The 21,503-nt window shown below is 44.5% G+C and overlaps 1 protein-coding gene and 1 pseudogene across 3 annotated transcripts in view; one reads left to right on the top strand and one right to left on the bottom strand.

Annotated features, from left to right (window-relative positions):
• MAML2 (mastermind like transcriptional coactivator 2) overlaps window positions 1-21,503 on the bottom strand; it is a 321,954-nt gene that overhangs the window by 70,991 nt on the left and 229,460 nt on the right. The gene's annotated exons all lie outside the window — the stretch shown is intronic.
• On the top strand, window positions 7,235-9,733 carry LOC311598496 (large ribosomal subunit protein eL29-like; annotated as a pseudogene). Its single transcript has one exon. The product of its transcript is annotated as a large ribosomal subunit protein eL29-like (transcript).

Below are 21,503 nucleotides of genomic sequence, written 5' to 3'. Positions count from 1 at the left end.
CCAACGTCCAGAGTTTAGGAATGATCAGAATTCATGTCTTAAAGCACGAAGCCACCATTTCTACGGAGACCATGGTCTTTTAAAAAACTAGAAGGCGTGCTTTGTGTCACAGTGGACAGGAAACAGCTGTTTGTGTAACCTAAAGCATCTGTCTTTAGACACGGGGAGCTGGGAAATGCCATTACATGCCTGATAGCTTTTAAACGCCTAATCACATTTTTAAAAACTGGTGAACATGTGTATAAGGGTGTGTTGCATGCATGTGGAGGCCATAGGCTGACATCAGGTGTCTTCCTCAATTACTCCCCACCTTCCCTTTGAGGCAAGGTCTGCTTCTGAGCTCAGAACTCACAGATTTGGATCTGGCTAGCCTGGGCTGGGCAGCAAGCCCCAGGGATGGCTCCTCCTGTCTGCACCTCCATGGCATGGGGATTACAGGTGTGTTCCACTCCCATTTGGCTTTTAAAAGTGGGTTTTGGGGTCCTAGGGGTTCATGCAGGTCCACATGTATATTCAATAAAAAATTTACAGACAGAGCCACCTCCTTAGTTCCTTATGATATTTAAATATTAAACACCAAGAAAGTTACCAAGAAAATTGTCCTGGCTTTATCAAGTATACACCCAGGATAGTAACTGGTATTAATTCTCAGGCTAAGGCTGGGAAAAGCATGGTAGCTTTCATAATACACGTCTGTGTCAGGCCTTGTATATAGTAGCCTGAGTTTCTCCTTTGCTCTCACATCCACACAGGTGCCCACACTTAGGAAAGAAAGTGAGGTGAAGAGCCTTTGATCTGCTGTTCTTCATTCCCTCAAATTCTCCACCTGACAACATAGAGACAATTGTCATAAAGAACCATGATGCATTGCACCAGTATCTATGAAGGGGATCCAGGTCCTGAGTGATTCGGGCACATTGCCATTCATTGTGAACTGCTGTGTGCCAGGAGCGTCGGCAACTACCTAACAGAAAAGGCATCGCTTAAGCTGCATAATTACCACATGTGATTGTAATTTTACAGTGGCGAGTTCTGGAATCTAGATGCTTTTGATGACAACCACTTAGCTAGAGACTGACAAAGCCAGAATTTGAACCAAAGTCTGTCTGTCTGCAGAGCTGACACAGGTGGAGACCCAGAATTGGCTACTTGTGTCTGCGTTTGGCCCAGATACAAAAGGCAAGTTGGTTAGCGTGGCCCTTGACTAACCATGACTTCTGCTTGCACTCTCTTCTTCCTCCCTAGCCTTTCCCAAAGAATAACAAGATTGGAAACCCACCCAAAGACAAGGGCCAGCCACCAAGAGTAAACTCGTCACCCTCCCATTGTGACGAGCTTGAGGGAGAGCGAGCCCAGTGACCCTGCTTTGAAGAAGAGTTGGCTCACAGGAAATATTGGGTCTCCTCCTCAGCCATGCCTATGCCTGGCTTGTTCTAGACCTTGCCTAGACCTTGCTGTTGGTCATCAGTCTTGTGGTAACGAGCATGTACATCCAGTCTCTGTGCACTGTGTATTGAAATATCACTGAGACTGGCGCACAAAGCTGCCCTGAAAGCACAAGGCTGAGCTCAAGGGAGGGACAGAAGCTCCTGCGTGTGAATCTTCAAACAAGTCCCTGAGAGTAACCTCTGCTTGCGGTGGTCCAGGTGAGTTTGGGAAAGCAGACGGAAGAACATGATGTTTAAATAGACTGAACAAGAATGCATCTTATTTAGAGTGACTCATCTGTAGACACAGTGCGTGCTCCTATTGGTGAGAGACATAATGATAGTTCCTCAGATAAGAGTTGAACTCAATTGGGTCAAGATTCCACAAAGTACTGAGACCAGACCTCTGGGAATGGATTCTATTAGATAAAGAGGAGGGTGAAAAATCTTGCATTTATTCAATGAATATTAATCAATCATTAGCTATCTGCCAAAAATCATCTTAGTTCCTAGGTTTGTATTAATGAGTATCCTTAAGGAGGAAGTCTACCAAGGGCAAATTAGCATGAGCAAAACCACTGGTGAGCAGCATGCTTAAAGGTGGTAAGAGCTATGGAACAGAATTAACGTAGATAAAGATGATAAGGTGGCTCAGAAAGGAGAGGATCTGCACAGGCTCTGAGTTGGACATATACTTGGTGCACTCTGGGAAGGTGTCCATGGCTGGAGGATAGAGGTCAGAGGTCAGGGATCAGGGAGCACAGTGGAAGGTGAGTTGGGGGATGGACTGTGTGTGTGTGTGTGTGTGTGTGTAAGAGAGAGAGAGAGAGAGAGAGAGAGAGAGAGAGAGAGAGAGAGAGAGAGAGAGAGACAGAAAGAGAGAGAGAGAGAGAGAGAGAGAGAGAGAGAGAGACAGACAGACAGACAGACAGACAGACAGACAGACAGAGAGAGACAGAGATGGGGGAGGGAATTCACAGACTAGTCTGGATAAGATGAGAGATTCTGGGGGTTCCTGTCTCCTCCTTTCCACTAGAGGACTGGGGCTACTCTGTCCAGCTTTCATGTGGGTTGTGCATTTGAACTCAGGTCTTCACGCTTGCTCTACTTCCTGAGCTGCCTAACCAGCCATTCTTGTTGTGTTTTTAAAGCACCCTTTAAATCTCTCGCTAGTAAACAAATGTAGAATATGAAAACTGCTTCAAAAAGAGCCCAAGGAAAGAGAGGAAATGTATGTGTATTTCTTCGGGTCTATGGAGGTCTTTGATCAGCAGTCACATTAATGAGGCTGTCTACTGAGAAGGTACATGCTGATAATTGTGCTCATGTCTTAGGTTTCATTTCAATCCCACGTTACTTATATATCCCCCAAGAACAATGTCAAATCCACATTTTGCAAATTCATGGCCTCAAGTCAATGCTTTAAAGGCTCTCATGACCTTCACAGAATTTTTAACATTTTTCCTACTTTGCTGCCTTGAGGGTAATGGAGGAATCAAACCTGCCTATAAGCAAAGCCAAATGTACAAAAAATTTCCCCTAAGAAAGGGTTAGTTTTAGGAAGAAAATACTATCAAAGTTAGACATTGAAAACAAAATCAAAACCAAAAAAAAAAAAAAAAAAAACTTTTCACCTACTGACATTTCTGGCTCAACAAGTTTTGTCCTAGATATAGTGAAATGTCAACAGAAGTGTTACTACTTAATTATGCAAGTACCCTGACTCATAATGGTAATGCACACATCACCTCACGTAGGAAACGTTTTGTTCTCGATTACATTAGCTGCTTTTACAAGAACTCTCATTCAGCCACTGGCAGGAAGATGTTTTTTTTCCTTGATGACTTTCTCTTCAACAGTAATTGACCTGGATGTATTTTCTTTGATGTTCTAGAAGCGCTGACTTTTCAAAGACGGAGTCAAGGTGGTCTGTGACAGTCCCTGTCCTGGCACCCGCCCTACAGTGACAATGCTAAGCTCTGGCACACAAAAAGTGCCTGCTGGAGAAGGATAAAGAGTGCTGATCCCAATCTGAAAAGACGCTGACCAATTCAGCCCACCTTTCCTCTCCCACTCCTCCCTCTCTCCTCTTTTCTCTTTATTTATGTGATCTCTTTTTCTCAAAATATATTTTATGATCTGATTTTGAATGCAGGCAGTAGATATGAAGAGTCTACTCTTTTGAAAGAAGAAACAAAGCTAAACATTTTTAGTTCTAATTCAGTCATGGATTTTTGTTTGTTTCAGTGGTGGGCAACTGCATAACATATTAATACTGAAATTTAATGAGCTTTACAGTTTATGTTTTGAAGGCCAATTTGAACTGTATATAAGTTCATTAAGTTTTATAGACTTTGGATCCAGCTAATTTTGGTGTGTGATGTTTTTATTTATTTGCAAGTTTTTAAAAAAAATAAAGTTTATTAAAATATAAAAAAACTTTTTAAAGGCAGATATTTATTTGAGGTATCTCTATTCTTCAATTAAATAAGCAGAGAAAATTTTAGAGAAATGCTACTTCTACTTTAGGAGATATAAACTCATGATAAATTCAGTAAAATCATGTAACTCAGGAGGTTCATCAAGACAGCACCATCTGAGTGAGCCTGGGCTACACACTCAGACCCTGCCTAGAAAAAAATGTCACACTGCTTAGATCAGTAATAGCTGATTGATTTTAGATTATAGATTTATCTTGCAGCTGTGGTATACACACAGGGTAAGCTCAGTGCAAAGGGCAAGATACATTTTATCTTTTACCTTCAGAGGGGCTGGATCATGACGGTTTGTGACTTTTTTGCTTACCTTTGTCATCACTGGTCAATCTGTTGTTAATTGCTTCTGCATGTACCTGCAACCTTCATTTCAGCCATACACGTGAGGGCTCAGAAGCCTCTCCAACGGAAAGCATGGGTAGAAGCTTGAGTTGAACCCCTAATTCATAGTCAGGTATTTAGCCATGTGTTCAGAATAGTAGAGTCAGCTGCAACTAAGTCGTTAGCAGGGCACCCTGGGGACAGGGAGGTTCCTCATGGCGAATTTTAGCACATCAAGTCTGCATAGGGTGATTCAGCAGGAAGAGCAATGGTCAGAGAGGGGCTGGTTTTGCCAGCATAGACACTGGTACCTGAGAGTGTTTGGGGCCCACTCTTTTGACTAGGTGGTGAGACCTAGGTCAAGAATGAACTGATGTGCAGAGGTCCGGTACTATGCGAATGCAGGTGTGCAGACCTCTGTAGACCTTGGTGCATGACCAGTCAGAGTCTTAGGCCAGCTTGCAATGGTGGCTGGGGCTCTTCCCACTGCTGGGGGAGCTTTTCACTTTTTTAAAAAAATATTTTATTTAATTTTAATTTATGTGCGTTGGTGTGTGGGTGTCAAATTTTGGAGTTACAGACAGTTGTGAGCTGCCATGTGGGTGCTGGGAATTGAACCCGGGTCCTTTGGAAGAACAGGCAGTGCTCTTAACTACTGAGCCATTTCTCCAGCCCCATGGGGGAGATTTTCAAATTACATGTTCCAGGACCGCCAGGCTGTGCTGAGGGCTAGGGGCAGTTACACGCAACACTAGGATTCTCAAGTGGGAAGGAAGGTTGTGGGATGCTTGTGGGATTCTGATTTTGATGCTGTGCATTTTACGTCTTGTGCTCTGATGTACTGAAAAGTCGTGTGGATATTTACGCACACTGGATTTTACTCAACCCTTTCGATTTCCTGGGCACCAAATTTCATCTCCTCCATGCCCGTTTCTCCCCATTTGTTTGTTTCTCTGCAGCTTCTCCTGTTTATTAGGATGTTAGGAGAGTCCACCATGGTGTACAGCCACTGGCCAAGGCAGTACATCTGACCAATCACAGCTATAGAAAAATTATCCCTCAAGGCAGTTTCCTCTAATTTCATCAGCAGACTCTAAGTGGGGAGTCCTCGATCCACTTCTCTGGCCTGCTGGATACCAACCACATCCTCAATAGGTATACACAAACTGAGAATTTTAGAAAGCCAACTTAGATGATAAGATTTTGTGGAACACTGAGTTGTATTAATTTCTTCAATCTTGAACTAATTAAAGGCGGGGGGGGGGAGGGGAGGGGATGTCAAGTAGTTACAGAATTTCTCAATTCTTTGCTGGGTTTTGCAATTCCCAATTTGCACCACTATTGTTCAGCCTATGTGCCAAGGACAATTCTAGCTACAAAGCAGGGGCCACAGCTCTGTGCAGTTGGAGCTTGCTTCGGGGCGCATCTTAGCTGCTTGATTCTCACATAGCCTTGTCAGTCTGTGCAGTTGCTGATGTCCAAATTCTAGAGGTTCACTACACATGTGAGAGGGGCCATCACAGACCTGGAAATCGGATCACAGCTCTACTCAAGTTGTCTGCAAGTGACATGACTTATGTGACGTATGTTAAGAGGGAGCAATGATTTTTTTTTTTTTTTTGGGCTGGGGAAGACCTCCATGATTCAGATTAGCTCTGAAGTTCTGAGCTCACATTTGAGCATTTACATCTCTGAATAAGCTACTTGTACTCCAGGAGCCAGGGGTGTATACAATAAGGAAGAAAGGAAGGGGACCCAAGGGAAGCGTGCTTTCCACGAGCCCTGCCTCATTGTGAAACTAGGGAGCAGCAGTCCCATGTGAAGACAAAGTGAGTGTGTTTGAAGCGGCGGCCTTGGAGCTGCACAGCCTAAGGGGACAAGGAGGCAAAGCTGAAAGCCTCCAGCACGCTCAGCTCCACTTCTTCCCCTCTCACATGTGTCTCCAAGATTAAACTTGTCTCTCGGTGGCTCCATTTCAGTTAAGTACTTCTAGACCCCGGTCCAAACCTCTTCTCTTAGGATTTGGCTCAAAATATTGATAACCATAAATTTCCATATTTTATCTCCAATCTGTGAGGACTTAAAAAAAAACTATTATGGAAACTAAGTATAATCTTGAGGAACAGACTGGGTGTTTAATCTACACAATGAAATCTGAGTACAGCATTAATATTGTCACAATACTGAGTAAGTTAAGTGAATTGTGTTGTATTCTTTGTACTGTAAGTCTTGTACTTCTGTGTTCTGGGAAAAACACATCGATTCAGCCTTGTTTTCCAAAAAGCTTATTGTTTTGATTACTTAGCTGGTAGCTGTGGTAACTATGCCTATAACAGCCCAGGTGGACGAGCCATATAGGCCACGTGATCTCAGAGTGTTCTGCAGGCCTGTTTCCATGCTTCCGTGTGCTAAAAAGGGCTGAGCAGCACTAGGTTCCGGTAATGAACCTAACACATGGTTGAAGTGACTCACTTTTAAAGGCCATCACTTATTCTATGGCTATGTTCTCATTAAAAATAATGCTAGCAAGTATATTTTCCCTGAAGTGGCAGTGTGAATAGGCAGTAGCTGTTTTGATTTTTATTATGTTTACCTACAAAAATGAAATATAACTCCCCTATGATGAAGCAGAAATGTGTGTTTCATCACCTATTTTACTGCACATTTAGAGAAGTTGAGGCAAAGTGGCAAACAGCTTAATGGGTCACCCAGGTAGTCAATGACACTGAAGCCATCCGTTCTGGGGGAAGGTCAGACTTTCAAAACGTAGTGTCACATGACTAGCACTCCCTCTCCCCTGGGCTGCCAAGCCAAGAGTTTGCAGGAACTACATGTAGGCTGCTTCCTTTTCATAAAATTCTCGTGTTTGCATGTTTTTTTTTTTAAAAATTGGTCACATGACAGTTGTAATTGACATTTCAAAATGTGATTTCTCTCAAAGAACAGAACTTGAGACAAATGGTGCTCTGAGCTTCAGGTTACTGTGCAGAAATGGCCAAGTTCAGGAGCCACACCACACACAAACAGTCCCTCAAATGGCACAGACATGGCATAAAGAAACCCCGGTCACAAAGACATGAATCTCTTAAGGGGTCGACCCCAAGTTCCTGAGGAACATGCAATTTGACAAGAAGGACAACAAGAAAGGCCTGAAGAAGATGCAGGCAAACAACCCAAAGACAATGAGTGCCGTGCAGAGGCCATTAAAGCCCTTGTGAAGCCTAAGGCTGTTTAGCCCAAGATGCCAAAGGGCCCCAGCCGCAAACTCAGCCCTTGCTTTCATCGCCCATCCCAAGCCTGGAAAGCGGATTTGAAGCTACATGGCCAAGGGTCGTAGGCTCTGCCAACCAAAGCCCAAGGTTCAAACCAAGGCACAGGCTGCAGCTCCAGCTAAGGCCCAGGATTCAGCCCCAGCTCAGGCTCCTAAAGGTGCCCAGGCCCCTGTGAAGGCCCCAGAGAAAAGGCTTCTACCAATGTGAGGACAGATGGACTGTTGTGACACACCTACCTACACACTATTTGAAGATGACCAGTGTCCTATGCTGTTTTTACAAATAAACCCAAGGCAAGGTGTGTTTTTCAAAATTGAGAAAAATGATCTACCTCTTTAACAGACTCTGTCCTTGGGGAGATTATTATGTGTTCTTCCCATGAAGGTCACAATGGCAGCTTCAAGGTCACCTCAGGTCATTAACCTTTCAACTGACTCCATCTGCCATTCTATATACTACATGCATCCCCACTTCCATGACTGTTTATCTTTAATGTGTATGCGTGTGCATCATGTGTGTGCAGGCACCTACAGAAGCCAGAAGGAGGTGTCAGATCTCTTAGAACTAGAGTCTTGGCACCATGAGTCACATGATGCGAGTGCTGGAACAGAACCCAGGCTCTCTTTAGGTGTAATAAGCCATCTTTCCAGCTCTCTTTCGCCTCCTTTCCCTTGAGTCTGGCTGTGACTGTAGTCCAAACCGTCCTTGAAAGAGTCCTGTCTCAGCCTCCTGAATGCAGGGACCATGAGCATGCACCACCACAGCTGGCTGGCCTCCATCTTTCTGTCTGTGTTTAGTGCAGGGAGACAGACCACTCTGCAGAGCCACCGATGTCCAGTGCGATAAAGATCTCCCAACAGCTGCTCACACTGGATTCCTCCGTGTGAGCTTTCATGTGATCTTTCTAAATGGCCTCTAATTGAATCACGGCCCCTGGGGAAGAGCTCTCACTTCCTTCCCACTGTCTGTCAGCCAAGCACACTAAAGGTGTTCAATAAATAATGCCCCCAGACGCACAGGGGCTACGGAGTACGAGGAGCAAGTTTGCTTTTGATTACTCCTCTGTGGGGGTGGTTAATAGAGAGGAACACTGATAGGCAGGGCCACCAGCAGTGGTAACAACAATGAAAGGAGCAACCAGGCCTCTGAGCCTGGCTCTTAATTTCACCCTTTACTTCAAAGCCAACTATGGACTTGCATTCAGTTTTGAAATTTAGATTTGTAGCTTTACATGTTGACAAACATGTTTCCCGAGAAGATATTGATGCTACTTCCTGTTTCTCTTGCTACACTCTTCACAGAGGTGAAACCTTAGCCTCGAAGTATTGATTCTGTGTTAGCTGTTAGTTAGTTAGTGTTGGTCCTGATGTCAGTAGAAAACCCCAGGTATTAGGATTCTATTTCCTATTTGCAGAATGGAAGAGCCAGACAAGCAGCTGGTGTGGCTCCCGTTTTGTCACCGAAGTGCTGAGAATTCAGCTTTCTCTTTTCTTGCCCCTTAAGGAGGCTGTACATACAGGCGTTGCAAAGTTCGGCAAAGTGAGGAACGCCTTCCCATCATCCACCTGTCACTCACTCAGACAGGGTGGGGACTCGGTCTTGTTCATTTTAGTATCCTCTAGGTCCAGACACAAGTGCTCAGGCCTCCATCAATTATTGAACACATATTTAAGTGCCTGCAAAGTGCTAGGGAATGTGCTGGGGACTGAGGGATGTGGCTGAAGGAAGGAAGATCATTCTGAAAGAGATGATGGCGTGAGTGAGAAGAGCTGAGTGGGGGAAGTCCGCTGCGGGTGGGTCTGTCTGACTGGCTTCCTGAGGGAAGTGATGTTTACGGGGAACCCTGACAAGTGAGGAGGGTTTCCCCTGTGTTCTCTCTCTCTCTCTCTCTCTCTCTCTTTTTTTCTTATTACTGTAACAGTGAATGAGGTTTGTGACTGAGAGCAGAAGGATCAATGTGTCTGCTACAATAGTCAAGGTGAAAAATGTCTCTACTCGCGCTAACTGGTGTTCAGAGATGGAGCACCTCCCATGGGATTCATGGGTTAATTCTCCTGACTGATGAGAAAGGCCAGCTCGGCTTGTGAGACCACGTCTACCTTCAGAATCTTGACATAAATACCCGCTGGGCTGAGTCTTGGGGAGAATAATCAGAGCGAAAGACATGGGTAGAAACTGTGTGCACCTCATAAGGCGTGCCGAGACACCAGTCACCACAGCCACACTAGTCTCTTTCTTAGTTGATTTCCTATTTTCTGCCTGTAAATTGTACATTGATTCCATGCAAATAATATTAGGGGGATGTGCATGTCTGCATGCGTGCGTGCGTGCGCGCGTGTATGCCTGTGCATTACTCAACTTGGAAAATGGTATAATGTCTTATGTCTTACACACACACACACACACACACACACACACACACACACACACTCACACACAGAGACGGAGGTAGGGAAGGAGAGAGAGGGGGCAGGGCGGGGGCTGAGCCAGGTCTTGGAGATGCCTGCTTAGCTTCTCACAGACACTTCCTCCACTTTCCCTGGGCTGCGATCCCTGAGGGAAACCTCGGCATCCTAATTTGGCAAAGAGTTGCATTCCCATGGAATTCAGGGCTGCCCTCACACCCCAAGGAACAGCCTGGCAAGGTTCTCACATACTCAAGATGGGCCGTAGAGGGGTCTTCAGTCATCTGCAACTCCGAGGATGAGGAGAGAGAGCCATGCTAGCCCTGTCCTCACTCACTGCTGGGCTGCATAAGTAACTCTTGGCAGCACTTACTCATCGAAACTGCTCCACGGGGGCCTGGCCTTTGGGCCATGGAATCCATGTTGAGTTCATGTCCATTTAGACGTGGCCCCCTTTCAAACATTCAGGGGAAAAAAAGTGGCAGAATTTAACAAGAGAGGATCTGGGCCCTCTTATTTCTCTCTACTCAAAATCATTGGATGTAACCTAAAGAACAAAGAAAGGGAGCCCCTTGTGGGAATGGCTGAGCTGCTCTGTGTCTGGAAATGGTGATGGGATGTTTGTTGCCAGGGCTACAACTGCCTTATAAAGTATCTGTAAGCAGAGGAACAGTTGATTAGAAATGTAGTTTTTGGCCTAATTTTCCCTTCATTTCTCCCTTGGGATCTCTCTTTCCTGTTTTTTTTTGCTCTGTCTTTCTGGCCCCTGCCTTTGCTCTGCCCTTACATATGCTGAGTTCCAGTTGCACCTACATACTGGGCAATGCCTCTCCAGTGCCATCTTGGTTGTGGGATGACTGCTGCTTTCTCATAAGTGAGTGGGTTTGGTTGACTATATTCAGATATGCGGTGCATGGTCTTCCAGGCTTGGTGTGGAGTTGAGTCCAGCATGGGATGCTGTTGGGCCGGGTGGCTGGGCACTGTGCCCTTTTTTCTTATAGACTATTGAAATAGTGTGGATGGCTCCAGATCCCTTCGTATCAACAAACACAATAAAAAAGCAGTCTCCAATACTAGGCATGCTCCCCTTTCCATAAAGGTGATGTGGGGTGACTGACATAGGTGTCCCTGCCCTGTGGCATCCAGAGTGTTCTGTACATATCTGGGGTTCATATTTCTTCCTATTCTAGACATCTCCATTGCACCAAAGAGACTGAGTTACTGTCTCCAATAAGGTACTTGAATCAATCAATGTACACTGAAAAAAATCTTTAAGCATTGAATATTCTAGAAAGCACAGTTGGCACTCTAAATGTGTTATGGTCCTATGAGTTAATATATTCCACATAGGGCTAGTCTGAGGACCCAGAAGGCTCCCTTTAAATGGTTCCTACAGTAAAAGAAGGCACAAAGTGCACCAGAGAATCTAGTTAAGAATGAGCCTTTAATGCCAGAAGAGCCAGACAGATCTCTGAGTTCAAGGCTCCCCTGGCCTACAGAACTAGTTCTAGGACAGCCAGGGCTACACAGAGAAACCCTGTCTCAAAAAAAACCAACCAACCAACAACCAACAAAACAAAACAAAAGGAAAGGAAAGAATGTACTTCAAAGCAAAGGCTGTTGGGAGGGCAGGTACAAAGAGTTCCACCTTTGAGGCAATTCGGGAAGAGTAGCCAGGACACTGTGGAAGACATTGCCTAAAAGCTAAGAGTGTGCACAGCAAACTGTCTCCTTCCGGAGCTTAGTGGGAAGTGTGATAGAAAGGGGACAGGTGAGAAAGAGATCGAGACGGCTTCAACTGCACTGCACGAGTGGATTCACGGGGCGAAACTTGCTGGCCCATTAGACCCTCCACTAAGCCTTTTAACACCTCAGTTGAGGGCCCCATCTTCTTTCATCTGTGTTTAAATCCTTATGTTTCTTTTCTGTGTGCTGTTCTCCATTGCTTCCAAGAAGCGTATCAGTTCAGACTCCAAAGAATGGGAGCCTGCTCAGAGCCAGGCTGCACTCTTCCTGCTCAGCCAGGTCCTCATCAGTAACCCTGAGTGCCTCAGACGCAGGAGCGACATATGCGCAGTGCCAGTAAATGAACTAACTGACAGGCAGAGACTGAGACAGAACCCACAATCTCCCAGGAAGAAGGGTAAAACCAGAAACACACTTTCCAGTTATGACCAGCATAAGCTGCAACTAATACCTGAGAGACAGAGGGTTGGGGAACATTAAAAACTGAAGTCCCTTTTGGAAATAATTTGGGTCCAGAACTTCATGGAAAAATATGATATAGAAATTTGACAGAGAGTGGTCACTGCATTAGCCAAAGTGAAAGACACATGTGCACACACACATACAGACAAATATACATATATTCATATGTTCACACACATACATATGCACACAGAAACACACATATGTACATATTTACATGTACATACAAATGCATAGGTACCTGCACAGGCACACACACACACACACACACACACACACACACACACACACACACACACACAGAGGAACCAAAGGGAGTAATAAATTAGCAATTATTTGACTCTGCATTAAGGCCATGCCTGAGCTAGCTTGAGGGCTGTGATACTTACAGGCCTTTGGCTGTGAGCTACAATGGTCAAAACGGGACAAACACATATCCACATTCCAGCCATGTTATTTGCTTACTGTGTGGCTTTAAGTAACCCAGCAAGCTACTCTGTTCTTGAAGCCTTTGTTAGGGGAAACAACTACTCTGCTTTCTTAGGAATGACTCAGAGCATGACAGGGCACATATGGTGAGTGAGGATGGCTTCCTCCTCTGCTGTTTTGTGTACTCTGCAGCAATGAACATACAACACCACAATGCCTATCCTAGATATATGATAAATAGTGTTTTGAGACTTTTTTCTTTCCTTTCTCCCTTTCTTCTTTACTTCCTTCCTTCCTTTCTCTTTCTACTTATTACCTCAAATGGGCTATGACTTCTCTGACGGTTTTATATTATTATTATTATTATTATTATTATTATTATTATTATTATTATTATTGCTGTTGTTGTTGTTGTTTGAGACAGGGTTTCTCTGTGTAGCCCTGGCTGCCCCAGAACTCACTATGTAGACCAGGCTAGCCTTTAACTCACAGATCTGCCTGCCTCTGCCTTCTGAGTGCTGGGATTAAAGGCGTGCACCGCCACCTCCCAGCAATATTTTAGTTTTTAAGATTAAAAAAATTTATCAGTGTGATCAGTGTGTGTATTTATGGTATGGTATGGTATGGTATGGTGTTTGTGTGTGTGTATTTATGTGTGTATAGGTGCCTTCAAAGGCCAGAAAGAGGGCTGAGGGCCTCTGAGCTGGAGTGACAGGTAGTTTTAACCTGCTTGTTTTGGTGCTGTGAACTGAACTCTGGAACTCTGCAGGAGTAACAAGCAGGGTGCCCATAACTGTTGAGCCAACTCTCCAGCTCTTTATTTCTATTTTTAATTTATAAACTATTTTTGAACACTGGAGCTCAAATCCAGGGCCTTTTGCCTGCTGTGCAAGCTTTTCAGCACTGGGCAATAGGCCCGGCCCTTGGAGTTTCACCACTTCTCCTTTCCAGATGCCCTGGTCAGTAAACTCCCAACCCACACAGTCCACCAACGTGAAAGACAATTTAAAAGGCAGAAAATTGTAAGAAATCCAGAAACAAGGTCTACCATGGAAGAAATGCACACAGGGGGGGTGTGACCTGTGGCAGGAAGTGGTGTTATAAACTGTATCTGTGGGTCTAGAGGGTACTGTCAGGGCATTGCTAGAGACCAAGGGATGCTGGGGAAATGAATGCAGGGACAGGAAATGAGTAAACCGATGATGAGATGATCCAGGAGAGAATCAACTGCTACATAGAAAACATGTAGCTACTTCAGGAGCTACAGAGTGCTGGAAAGGACACTTCACAGATGAGTGGCAGCTAACTTTACCTTAACTCTGGGATAGGAATTATAATTACAATAAGCTGCTTATCTTGGTATTCAATACTTAATCAGTTTATCAATTCTGAAAACACTGGTGAAGGCTTAGTCAAAATTCTTATCTAGCCCTACTGTGGCTAAGGGAAAGGGTAAATGTTGCTGGCAGGACGGAACTCTTCACCTGTTGTAAGGAGACCTTATATGCGTTTCCTGACACGAGGAAGGCAGGGGGTGCCAGGTATGGCTACGTTTGGGAACTTGATGGCAAGCACCACATGCAGCGCCCATAAATGACGAAAGTGACATCTTTTCCTCTTTCCCCCTGCCCACATGTTGACAGTTTATTTCAGCTCTTGAGGAAAACAAAAGCAAGAAAATACCTCAATTACATGAAGACTCTGGCTTTTAGGATTTTCAAAGTCTTGTGTGGGGCTAAAAAACAAATCTATGAACTTAATCATAATTTAAAGTGGAAGTCAGTGAATGTGATAAGAAGCATGGGATGTTTTGTTTAGGTTGAGAAATAATAATTCCTTAGTCCAATTTCTAGGAAATCACGATCTTGTTGACCACAGGCCTAACCACAATGATAGTACGGTGTGATAATCCCCCGCTGAAAGTTTTGCACATGACGGGCACAAGCAGAAGCGGAAACTAAGCCAGTTTCACATTTTCGGGATGGGATCACGGCAACACGGGCACTCAGAGAAGCCTCCGTGCAAAGCTGTCTGAGATGATAGGCAGGAGGCCACAGGTGGTGCAGACCAGGCAGTGCTGGGGAAAAGCATTTCTAGGGAGGAGAGGTGAAGTGGTAAAGCAGATCCCTGTGGAGTTTGCCTCCAGGGCAAAGCTGAGTTCCAGTTCCCTGGGGACCCTGGCCACGTTGCAGGGGTTATTGGAACCCAGCCCCTGGCTTCAGCCCTGAGAAATACGGAGCAAAGGAGAACTGCTTCCTGTCCAGATACTGTGGCGGAGGGATACAGTGGTTGTAAAGACAGAGATTGAAGATGGAGACCGTTATAGGAAAACGCAACCCGTCAAAAGGCAGAGAGCAAACGACCAATGTGGTACCCGTCTACAACTGGCATATCTACAATGCAACTCTTGCACCTAAAACTCAGGGGACCTTGAGGAAGAGGCGGCGGAAAGACTGTAAAAGCCAGGAAAACAGGAAGTTGAATGTGAGACTGCTTCCTAGAAATGTCAGAGAAGCTATACTCCCCAACATGGCTGCCTACACAAGACCTGAACTAGGACGGTACCAATGGAAGGCATGCTAACGCGGAACGTGCTCAGGGCCGCAGCACAGACGAAGAACTACAGGCAGTGGAGTAGTGCTGAGATGAGGAGAAATAGTCTGCTCCAGGGAGGAGCACACCAATAGGTTATTCTATGCCAAGTAGTTAGTCTCTATAACATATACATATAAGTAACATTATATGGAGTAAGAGGTTGTAGTTCTGTATTTCAAAAGGAGAGTGTGTGAGAGACAACAGTTAAAGAGACAGAGGCCATGAATTTGAGAGAGAAAGGGGCTGGGGGTATTCACAAAATAGTCCATAGGAGGAAAGGGAAGAGGAATAATAGTGCAGTTATATTTTTATTTTGATTTAATTATATCTTAATATCAAAATACTTTTTTTTTAATAAAAGAGGGAATCTGAGGGAGAAATGCAGTAGCGTATGGGTAATAGCAGCAGCAACAGAGGAGGGAGAGATGGGCATGGCTGTGCAACTGTACAGTAATGACTGCTGTATTCTGCCTCTCATTCAAAATGGAGTTGAGAGGGAGCAAAAAATGATAAAAAGTGGGGTTTTCAGGATCTGGTTTGCCATGTTTAAAAATAGACCAAAAAGACAGAGTAAAGGCATAAGACACTTGTGCTGATGAAACAAGCCCCGCAGAGCTAGATCTGGGTACCCACACTGGGCTGTAAGAGCTGGTGTGTGACGGCCAATGGAGAGAACGGTGGGAAAGACATGTGCGTTAGCAGGTGCCGCCCAGACCCATGGCAAATGCACTTCAGAGTCTCTGCTGGGTTCCAGGCTCACTGTTCCTGTGTGAGCTGTGGCCCTGACTCAGGTGTTCTCTATACTGTAGCAGCTAAAGTGAGAGCAAAGGTGAGCCAATGTTTAGGATCTACCATGTGAAGGGCACAAGCTACACCTGTGTTTACAAACAGTTCACGCAGTTTCCCCCATGACTTCTCATTGCCTCCAACATGACAGCAAACAATTGCTTGAAACATCCTGATAAGATTCTCTTTGTTGGTACATTATAGGTGGGTCCAGCCTTCATTAAACGCTCCCCTTCAGAACCCACAGAGCAGCTGAGCTCGTGGAAGAGCTGAGAGTGAATGCTGTGGCTTCCAGCTCTGAAAACAGAAACTGGAAGGCTAGAACTCTGACTCAGTATGGAAGAAGAGGCGAGGGCCAACTGTCTGAGCCTTCTGAAGACCAGAGCGCCATGCCTCACTGTCTCTGGGTATCCAGAACAGCAGACAGAATGATGAGGCAACTGAGTCAATCATTTGGTCAGCAAATGTGTGCTTGGTTGCCTGTAATATGAAAGGTAGGCTAGGGAGCAGGGCAAGGGGGTGGGAGTCACAGACACAATCCTTGTCTTCAGCTAGCTTGTGGTCTAGTTAGGAAGGCATTGATGAGCCAACAGTGAGAGGGGGACATGAGCACTAAAAGAGGGGGACAGGCAGTAGAGGGAGCTGCTACAGCAAAGGGGACAGGAGGTCAAGAGATCTTTCGTGGCCAGAGTAGAAAGAACATTGTTTTGGGCAGAAGGATCTGTGTAGAGGGAAAGAGAGATGAGTCAGGGCACTCACTTAAGGACTGAGCAGAGAGCAGAGTACATCTGGAGGAAGATGGCTGGCTGGGTATCAAGCGAAGGAGAGGCCTGGGAATGGAAGCTATGAGCCTGCAGACTTTGAGTAGAATTGGATCCTACAGGGCATGAGGAGTAACACAAGAAATTAGGGTTTGTCCCAGAAAAATGAAGGCCATTTAGATCTTTGTAAAGAACTGTCCCAACTGCCAGTTGTTGTTTATTTATTATTGTTGTTGTTGTTGTTGTTGTTGTTGTTTCTGGGTATCCTGGAACTCATTCTGTAGACTAGGCTGCTTTCAAACTTATAAAGATTCACCTGCCTCCGCCTCTCGAGTGCTGGGGTTAAAGGTGTGTGCCACTGCTGTGTGGCTCTAACTACTGCTTTAAATGCCTACGTTGAGTATTGGCAAGACTGGGAGGAAGTGGGTGGGACTAGATAGCATTTAGCAAGAAGGAAGATTGGCCAGAAAGTATTCTGGGTATGTGTGCCCACGGGCATGTTCCTTTATCATGTATCCTTTATTATTTGTTTCTGAGCATTGTGGGACATGGTGGTGGGCCTGCCAACACCCCAGTCTAATGGCTTTCCCTAACATGGATCATGCTTCAGGTAACATCTCTTGACCTTCACTGCCAACAATGAGTCCATTGTCTAGGCATCCTCCCCCTGTCCCTTTCAATGGTTGCCTTGGGGAAGTTTGAGGAAAGTCTAGGCCAATTTTTTTTTTCATTAACAAAAGAGTGAAAGAAAAGAGTAAAACCAAGGAGGAGGATAGTTGGATAAAGACCCAGAGTGGAGATGCGAAGCAAAGCTCAGATCCTGAGGCATGTGCCCACTTGTGCCAGCTATTGGCTTTTCACTATTTTTCACCACTAGATTTATTGCTTGGAGAATACAATTCAAATTCACCAACTTCCATCAGAGTTGTACTTGTCTATTAATGTTTACATCTCTCTGTGTGTCTCTGTCTCTCTGTGTGTGTGTGTGATTGTCTCAAGAAAATGCACATGTAAATATCCATGGCTGAAACACAATATAAAAATGAAACAGAACAGTGAGATGACTGCCTCATGTGACACCTCTCCCATCCCAGCAGGCTAAACATTTGTACAGTTTTGTTTCTAACTTCAAATGCTTTATTGTAAACGCCCTCTACATCTCATGTCTTTCTTCCTATCTCTAACAAAACTGCAACTGTGCAAATTTACCAACAGTGCTCTATATGTGTGTGTTGCTTTTTGTTGTTTTGTTTTAACTTCCTTGGATTTCACCAGAAGAAACCAAGAAGCCCTTCTAGCACACAAACAGCCACTGACAACTGCTTAGAAAAGGCAAAACAGATTCGAATAGCTTCAGAGGAGACGGCGTTGCTATATGAATGCACATCACACTGAAATGTCTGTTAGGTTTTTCCATTAATGCTCTTGCAGTTCCAACTGTAGGATGAAATCTACTTCTTAACCCTACAGCCTTTCTTTCCCTGGTTCAGAACTTGATGTTCAACAGGCTAAATGACCCCCTTAATGCAGTAACTGCTCCTGTGGGTGCATGCCACTTACAAAGGCCTCCAGATAAGAATAAAAGAAGCGATTCCCCAGACTGTGGAGTTGGACTTTGAGTAGAATGAATGGTTCAAGGCTGACATCCTCCCCTATTATTGTGATCATTTCTTTATCAATGGATGCAGGAGTTGGTGCTCTGTGCTAATACACTCCATTTTGCCCTGAGGAAAAAAACACCAGAATAATATAATAAAAATTGAATGGAAATGAGGTTCATAACCAATAGATTCTATTCTGTGAAAGGATACACTAGCATGTTTAAGAGTGATCGTGGTGGCTGAGGAAGGTCCCTGCGCTTCTGCTTCTGCTGCATTGTGAAGGATTGAGGTGATGTGGTATACGTGTCTAGGAAAATGGGGAAAGCAAGGCAGAGACTCAGGCTTCCTCCAAAAGCCCACTGCTGAGGAGGTCCATGCCTGCCCAAGAATTTAGGCTGAGTGCACCTAAAGAGGGTCTTCTAATCTTTAATCCACAGTTCCTCATAGGCTGTAGGTCCTTGATATGTTCACAACACATGAATTAGTGAATGCACAATTACAATTTTATCTATTCGTAGAATTGGGAGTGACTCTGACCAGGTTCATAAATTCTAATGGATAAAGCAAAAGGACGAGTGATGTTTCTTTATAGTTTAAGACACCTAATCAAGCCTCATAGTCTTTGAATTGAAACATAACTCACGGGCTGATAGTTCAGTTTGTAGAGTGTCTGTTGTACCAGCACTGGGGCCTGAGTTTCAGAAGCCACATGAAAAGCCAAGTGCGCTTGGAATACCAGTGCTGGGGCGGCGCTGACAGTTGGGTCCTTGAAGCTTTCTGGCAAGCCAGCCTAGGACAGGATAGGGCTGGAGGAACAACACCAGAGGTTGACCACTGGCCTCCACATGCATGGTCACTTGCACACATAATCCTACACTACACACATGTGTGTATACACACACACACACACACACACACACACACACACGCACGCACGCACGCGCACGAGTGCATTATTTTTCATCTTTACTTGGGATGCACATGAACCTAGAAACAAGACCAGGGTATGTCTGTAATATGAAGAAAAATGGTTCAGTTAAAATTTTACCTGATTATTTAACTAAAAACAAAACAAAACCAAAAGAACCTTTAGAGTTACAAGCCCCTATCACTGATGCTAGACTTCTTCCTCTTCTTCTTCTTCTTCTTCTTCTTCTTCTTCTTCTTCTTCTTCTTCTTCTTCTTCTTCTTTTTCCCCTTCCTCCTCCTCCTCCTCTTCCTCTTCTTCTTCTTTTGGTGTTTTCTCTTGTAGGCCTGGCTGCCCTGGAAGTTGTTCTGTAGAGACCTGCCTGCTCTGCCTCCTGAGTGCTGGGGGTTAAAGGCATGTGCCAACCACTGACCATTTCTACGCTTCATCTTTGCTTTCAGTTGTAGCATCCAAATTTAGAACTGAGCCTGGCACACAGTAGGCATTCCATATTTTTGAGTGAATGAATGCATGAATTCAAGGTGGTACCAGTGTTATGAACGAAGTAGATCTGAGATTAGCCTGGAAGTAGATCTGAGATTAGCCTGGAATTTGACTCTAGATTTCTGGTGGGACAGATGAGGAGACTGAAGAGCTCCATAGATTCGGAGAAGGCAAGTCTGTGAATTCTCCCAAAGCTCTGAGAGTTCAAAGCACTTGGTCAGAATGACATCGAGAAATTCATTTTGTGTCTTGATCTAAGCATTAATTTCATGAAGAATTAAAACCAAATGTTTTGTAATCTTCAAAGATGAATGATACAATAGCAAAGATAAAATGAAGATGTGAATGCAATGCTTCTGGCCTGCTTCTGATATCCATAATTATCCCGTGTCAACCTTTTTCCTTCTTGGCAAGATGCAGCCAAGGTCTGCCATAACAAAAATCAATGAATGGCCACAGGCCCTTTGCAGTAATTGCCTCACTTCTCTTGGGTCTCTCCCTACCTGCTACCCAGATTTCATAGCCCTTATAGTCACCTTTGGCCACAGGCTTGTCACCTCCTCTGGTCTCTATACTGATTGCTTCCTAGCTTTCTTAGACTGTTAGCTCTTTAAATCACTTCTTTTATCTCCGAATCAAATTTCTGGTGCTGGCTCAGTTTGATAACCCTTCAGCAGAGGCTTAGATGTTATATTTTATAACTTTGAGTTAAATATGATTTTTTTCATTTATAAAAGAGTTTTGATGCAAAATTACTATCCCCCGTCTGTACATTCATTGGCTAATAGTGCTTAGAAATAGTGTCAGAATATTAGAGCTAAGCTGTTTCTTCCACCAGTACTTAGTACATCATGAAAAAACTTTCTGGGTACTTGTATTTGAGGCATTATGCTAAATTCCTGTAAGAAGGTGGGAAGGAGGGCAGGCCAGCTGCTTGAGTGACACCAAGGGTTGACATAGAATGTGGAGGATCCTCTTGGCAAGGCAGGGAGAGTGGCTTGAGGCTCTTAAGATTTGATTGAGGAACCTGGCTCTCTACTGAGGGAGAATGTATAAATTTGCGTTTCAGTCACAACAAACCATCCATTCACTGGCCGAGTTCCCTCCTAGGAGTTTCAGACATGGAGAATTCTAACCTAAATATAGAATCCATTTGAGTTGCTTAGATCCAATGTTAGGACAGAAATGTTCACACTTTCAGGCAACTGGCCATATGGCTTTGAAAAAGAAAGCATTTTTAGTTCAGCGGGGAAGATCTTTTGGAAATAAAAAAACATGTTGAGTCCTGATAAACCAATACGTTGGGATGAAGCGTTCAATGGAAAGCCACTGGCTGCAGTGTGGGAGAGATCTTTAGCCTGACGTGCTCTCAGCATGTCTGCCACTTCGCAAGGTTGTTTTAAAAAGAGGAATATTTTCTTGGTGCACTCATTGAGAAATGTGGGGATGGTCTCGAACACTGGGAGACGGTTCCTGGTTTGGCTATCAGCATGGATTCATGTGCTTGGGTCCTAGACGCTAGGCTGAGGATGGAGAGGTGAGGCTGGAAAGATGTGCCCAGTTGGTGATACCAGCAGTGGGCCTAGGAGTAAAATGGAGGATGCTGGTGGTGGGAATGCCGCAGATACACTCCTGCTGTTAACTGCACATTTCGTTAGGCGCACAGATGTTTATCATGAGGAAGTTCAGGGGTGACACAGATTTTAGAAAGTTTTTTGTTAACAGCTCTGCAGGCTGGAAGTCAGGAACAGTCTGTCTCCAAAGACCCTAATCTTTTATATAGATTATTATA

This window comes from Acomys minous (genome assembly GCF_964271855.1).
Source record: "Acomys minous genome assembly, chromosome: 5".
NCBI lineage: Eukaryota > Metazoa > Chordata > Mammalia > Rodentia > Muridae > Acomys > Acomys minous.
The sequence above is the reverse complement of the archived record's forward strand: the minus strand, read 5'-3'. Positions and strand labels throughout refer to the sequence as shown.